The sequence below is a fragment of the Colius striatus genome, chromosome 9, assembly GCF_028858725.1.
Source record: "Colius striatus isolate bColStr4 chromosome 9, bColStr4.1.hap1, whole genome shotgun sequence".
Taxonomy (NCBI): Eukaryota; Metazoa; Chordata; class Aves; order Coliiformes; family Coliidae; genus Colius; species Colius striatus.
The window spans coordinates 18756083-18762698 of record NC_084767.1 but is presented as its reverse complement, the minus strand read 5'-3'; positions in this window follow the sequence as shown (position 1 = coordinate 18762698).

The window sequence follows — 6616 nt, the reverse complement described above, 5'->3', positions numbered from 1 at the left end:
TATCCATCTTCAGAAACTGGCTTCATCGGTCTCTGGTTTGGGCTTTATTCTTTCCCCTTAGGAGTGCTTGTCTCTGTGGAGGGATTGGCAGAGTGCTGCCCACAGAGGATGTCTCTATATCTAAAACACCTCAGTCCGGGGGCTGCCAGAGGTACCAAGGATTTTAGTCTTAAAAGGGTTGGTAGTTTTTTGGGTTTGGCCTTGGATCCTAAGCAGCAAGTCCTGATTGCACAAGTGCTGCTGGCAGCTAGAGGGACTTGGGGCTTGAGGACTGTTGCTATTTGTCTGTACCCAGCAACCCCTCATAGAATCATAGAATGGTAGGGGTTGGAAGGGAGCAAGAGGTGTCAGACTGGCCATTAAACAATGACACCTCACACTAACATTTCAAAGAGCTCTGAGGATTTATTTCTAAAATCTGTCACAGTTGGGTTAAAGAAGGTTAAGTAATTGGTGAAGAAGCAATACCTTGCCCTCCTCAAATGGCCTTAAACTGAAAGAGGAGAGATTTAGGTTAAATGTAAGGAAGTTCTCCCCTGTGAGGATGGCGAGGCCCTGGCACAGGTTGTCCCAGAAGCTGTGGCTGCCCCTTCCCTGGAAGTGTTCAAGGGCTGGTTGGATGGGGCTTGGAGCAACCTGGTCTAGTGGAAGGTGTCCCTGCCCATGGTAGGGTTTAGAAGGAGATGAGCTTTAAGGTCCCTTCCAACCCAAACTCTTTTATAAACTTGCAGAATCATGGTCCTTTATACTTTGCAGGTGGAAAAATTGAGCCACAGCAAATCAGAGCAACTTCCCAAGGAAACAGCCCCAGAGGCCCCAGTCCCTGTACAGCATCCCATCGACTACACAGGTTTCCAAGAAGTGATCTGAGCCCCCAGTGCACTGCTTCAAGAGTGACTTGTTACCTGAATTCAGGCTACTGGGGAGATAACCTTCAGTTATATAAATCATATTTGAAATGCAGGTCCTGGGCTGCCACTCACCTCTGCAATGCCGGGAGTGCACACCTTGGGGCTGGGGTTAGTCCTGGCACTTGTGCTTTGTGAAGTTTCTGAATTCAACCTGAGATCTGTTCCTGGGTTCCTGGCTGCCCAAAGTTCCCTGGTGACCCCTGGGGCACAGCTCGGATTTCTGCATTGCTACAAGACTGTTTTAATTCTTATCCTTTACAGAATTGAAAGAAAAAGTAGGGAACTTGGGGGGAATAATTTAAACTGGTGAATACAGAAAAAGGAAAGTGTGTGTATTTTGTAAGGTATCCATAAACTCCTCAAAAAACCTGCAGTCCTGCTTTACTGAAGTCATGGTTCTGGACCTGTCCAAACACATGACAGCAGAGAACCCTGTTTCCCCTGCGATCACAGCTCCTAGGACAGTGCTGCCTCATCAGCCCATCTGCACCCTTCCTTACTGGTTTACTGCATTTATTTAAAAGGAAGTAAGAAAAGCTATTAGAAGAGACACAGGTTTTAAAGGCACTTTGTGGAGGTTGGTTAAAACTCAAAGGACCTGTTTCCTCACAAGATGGGCAAAGATTTTTACAGATAAACCAGACCTGTGTGTGCCATGGAAGAGACAGGCCAAATGTTGTTAATTAAGAAAAAACAGGCAACGATAGGCAGGGTCTCTAAATTGTTTCCTAAACCCCATAGTATATTGAACTCAGCTGACCTTGCTGGTGGTACTTCTGCTTCTCCAAGCAGCACACAGCTTAATGTTGCATGTGGGGAACCTCACAACCCCTGAGACTGAATCTAGTGATGACAGTTTCATGGCTTGTTCTCTTGAGCCACATGAAGACTCCCATACAGTTTTGCTACAAACAGTTAAGTAGCATCTTAGAGAAACAGCTTGCACTTTTTCAATAACCTGCCATTTATAAATACATGTTAAACTACACGTTCTCTCTGTTACTGACATGTGGAAAATGCTCCACGAGGACAGGACCCACAAGATCTTTCAGCGGATCTACTGAAGAGCAGCCTCTCCATGGGGAGGAGAGACAAGCAGGTGCCCATGCTGCTGCTCCAGTATTCATCCCTCGTCTGCCTCTTCCATGGACAGCAGCCACAGACAGCACTCAAGATCACCTCTTTGCTTAGGACCAATATTTTTTAAATGATGGAAAACAAGTCATTTATATATAATACAAGATTAATCAAGGTAAAGCCTAGAAGACCACAAAAAAAAAGAGAAGTAGCTCTGTTATATGAACAACATTAAACCATGAAGATGTAAAAAATTATGAGAATGCTTCATTTTAAACATAATCCCAGATAGGATTTTATTCTGAATTTTTACAACATTTTTTTTCTATAAAAAACTAGAGTTAAGAATCAATTTTGTTCCAGCTGGGAATATTTATATTCTCAGAAGCAATTCCTGTATCTTTCTAGATACAAGGCTGTGGTCATTTAGCTTAAAGAACCCCCAAAGGTATCTGTAAGTAAGGCATTACAGTGCCTGAGCTGATTCTATGCTTTGAGAACAGCATTTACAAGTGCCAGGATTAAGGCTGTAGCCTACAAATGAATCTGCAGTAGCTATTTGTTCAGAGAGACAGACCCATCAGTTTCCTCGTGTGCTTCCTGTGCTCACGGGCACAGACCCTGGAGACTGTTAAAAAGAAGAGCCTCCTTGGGTGAGTCTATAAACAGAACTTGCTGTAAGGCAGAGGTGGGTAGAAATTGTTAATCTCAAATTTCACAGGAATAGTCATCAATACAGTATTAGCATCATCACATCTTGAACAAAAACCAGTGTTTTTACAACCAGTAGTTAGGTGCAATGTGTCCTGTGCTACCTTCCAGGCAGCACTGCTGCAGGCAGCTCTGTGGAGAACCATGAAGGGGTTGTGCAATTAAAAGAGTATGCTGAAACATTCTAACCCAAATCAGTGCCTGATGTACTTGATATGCCAAGGCCTGGGCAACAGGCCTCAGACAATAGCTGTCCTTGAAAAGGACCCTGTAAAATAGCACTTGCTGCAACCTTTTAGCAGCCATCAGCAGATCAGACAACAGTTGGCCTGTGGCCTGTCATTAATGAAAGATGCAGCTTAGGCCAAATGCTGCACCCTCTTGCAGCAACTTTGGGGACCTCACCTACGTGTGGATGCACTGCGTGGGACCTCCCAGTTCCTGGGACAGGCTCTCCAAATCCTCACTGCAACCGGAGCTCCCCTGTAGGTCTGGATGATGGTAAAGTATTAGGGCAACTGGTAAGGTATCTTTCTGAATCACTACTGCTGTTCCACTGTGGTGATCATTAGGTGCATTACCTTGCTTATGCTTTTTGCTGCTTAAGGGTTTCATATGCTTATTGTTGTAACTGAATGCTTTATCTTATTTTCTGTAACATTTTTAAAGTTGTCAGTAAAGCAACACACTACTGCAGTCCAGTTCCCATGGCAATGCACTGTCTCTCTGTGCTTTCTTCTCCCAAAGTTGGGAACAGGGAGGAGTGTTCACACCTTTTAAGAAAACTCCTGTCAGAAGCCATCTGGAGTTCCCTGCTGCTGGAAGCTGGAACACTACATGATGCTCATGTCAGCGTTACACTCACTGTCAGGAGAGGCAAACAGAGAACCTGATGAATGCAGACCATGAACATCCCAATGGATTCTGGTACCTTTTGAGTTAATGGTATTTCCATTTGCAAGTAACAAAACAAGTCACAGGATTATGTGACGTGCCCAAGATGAGGAAAGCAGCCAGTCCAAGAGCTGGAAAGGAAGGGATCCTGGTTCCCAGTGAGGCCTCATGATGTTTTCCTTGGTGAAGATACCACGTAGTGTGCATTGTTCTCTAGCAACAGACAATTTTGCCTAACCTGATAATTTTACATTGCTCCTGTAATACAGGTTATGGGCACCAAAACCATTCAGTATCTCCCAGGGTATGGTTAGCCTGAACAAAGTCTGTATTATGTTCCTCCACAGTACAGGGAGCTCAGGTTTATCACAACTCCTCTTTCAAAGGCAAACTCTGTCCCTTCCCCCTTCAGAGTGTCACTCACTACTTTGAGGACAAAAAGAGCAAAAGCATTGGCTTTCCCCAAGAAGAGCACATCAGGTCCTTCCCCACAAGCCAGCACACCAGGCCAGTCCAGGGTTCAGGTGCATTCAAATACTGGCACCAAGAACTATCAGTTCTCTACAGAAAGGACAATCTGTGTGTGACTTCACCCTGGGATTCAAGGCTGTCCTGAGCATCCCTCATCCACCACAAGGTTGAGAGAAGCATCTCCCACATGAACCTTGACTCATTTATGACACAACAGCTCCGTGGGAGTGAGGGAAATATCTCTCCAAAATGTCAGTTACAAACTGGTCCGTTTACAGCAGAGCCTCAGAACACTGGCCCCAATCCAGCTTCTCATCAGTGTAACCCACAGTGCTGTCCCAGTGTGTCTGTTACTGAAACCACACGCAGTCTAAGGGTCAGCTGTGGCTGCAGACACTTTCAGAGCCCAGGCACGCAGCAGCACCAGTGCTTTGCTTGGTGGGTAAAGCCACACTTACTGGTTTACCAGTAAGATTTACCAACAACGGGATTGGGTCCATCCACCTACATCTTATTTGCACAGATCAGATCACCTACCTATACTCAAATAATCCCTCAATTTCTTTTGGAAATACCTCTTAGCTGGATTCTGCCTACCCACTGGAACAAGCTCCTTGATTTAGAGATAATCTTGAAAAGAGTAGGATAAAAAACCCCAAATATAAAATATTAGTCAACATTTCTGACTCATACCTTTTGTTTTTAAAGAGATAAGCAAGGAAAAAAGTAATATTTTGACACAAAGAGACTGCCCTTGTGATTTGCAGTATTAGTTGTAAGTAGGAAATCCCCCAGTTTGTCTGGATTAACAAAACAAAAAACCCCAAAAAGCCCCCACATCAAAAAAACCCCCCAACATTAAAAACTTTAGTAAACATCAGAACAGGTGAATATTCAAGAATGAAAACCTCACTGTCAAGGCACATAGTTGGATAAAACAGTGGTTAAGAAATTACAGCTAAATTAGACACTAGATGGGCTCTGCACCTTAGGACAGGAATTTCCACACCACATCGTGGATCAGGCAAGCGCAAATCTGACATGTCACGATCTTTTCTGAAACAGTTTACAGGAAGAGACTTATGGGACATGGTTGTTTACATTGGCAAATTCCTTACAAGGAATTTGCAGCTAATTGTGTTTTGTCTCCTATTCCTGCACTTACCAGATAATTCTTCACCACACAGAAAAGAAGCTGCTTCTAAATGTTTCCAATTCCTAGAAATAGGGTTCACAGAGAGAAATAACTGTACTGAGTTGTAGAACATTCTCTTGTGCTTGCAATGAATATTTCAAAAAAGGTGGTAGCCCTGACAAACTGCATCATATCTTTTGGGTAAGGGAGGCTGGCTGGGACACGTTGCTCATGTCAAGGCTATAGTATGATGTGCAATAAGGCTTGCAGAGTCCACATTCTCAATTTTTGCACTAGCTTCAAAGCACATGCTGCACCAGCCAAGGGCCTGGCAACCTATGAAACAGGAGTGACTGGCTGGCTGAATGACAGAGCCTAGAAGGTAGTGATCAATGGAACAGAATCGAATTGGAAGCTGTGACCAGTGGAGTTCCACAGGGATGGGTTCTGGGGCCAGTCTTGTTCAACATCTTCATCAACAACCTGGATGAGGGGACAGAGTGTACCCTCAGCAAGTTCACTGATGACACAAAACTGGGAGGACTGGCTGATTCCCCAGAGGCTGTGCTGCCATTCAGCGGGATCTTGACTGGCTTGAGAGTTGGGCAGAGAGGAACCACATGAGGTTCAACAAGGACAAGTGCAGAGTCCTGTATCTGGGAAGGAACAACCCCATGCACCAGTACAGGCTGGGGATTGACCTGCTGGAGAGCAGCTCTGCAGAGAGAGACCTGGGAGTCCTAATTGATAATAAACTAACCATGACCCAGCAATGTGCCCTTGTGGCCAAGAAGGCCAATGGCATCCTGGGATGCATCAAGGACAGTATGGCCAGTGGGTCAAGGGAAGTTCTTCTCCCCCTCTACTCTGCCCTGGTGAGGCCTCATCTGGAGTACTGTGTCCAGTTCTGGGCTCCCCAGCTCAAGAGGGACAGGGAAGTGCTGGAGAGAGTCCAGCGCAAGGTCACCAAGATGATCAGAGGACTGGAACATCTTTCATACAAGGAAAGGCTGCGAGAACTGGGGCTGTTTAGTCTGGAGAAGAGGAGACTGAGGGGAGATCTTATTAACATTTATAAATATCTAAAGGGTGGGTGTCAGGAGGTTGGGACATCCCTCTTTTCTATAGTAGCTAGCAACAGGACAAGGATTAGTGGGATGAAGCTGGAACACAGAAAGTTCAACTTAAACATGAGAAAAAAACTATTTCACTCTGAGGGTGATGGAGCCCTGGTACAGGCTGCCCAGGGGGGTTGTGGAGTCTCCTTCCTTGGAGGTCTTCAAGACCCGCCTGGATACGTTCCTGTGTGACGTGATCTAGGTAAACAGTCTTCTGTAGGGCAGTTGGACTAGATGATCTCTAAAGGTCCCTTCCAACCCTATTCTATGATTTTATGACATTGATCCTCTCCAAATCC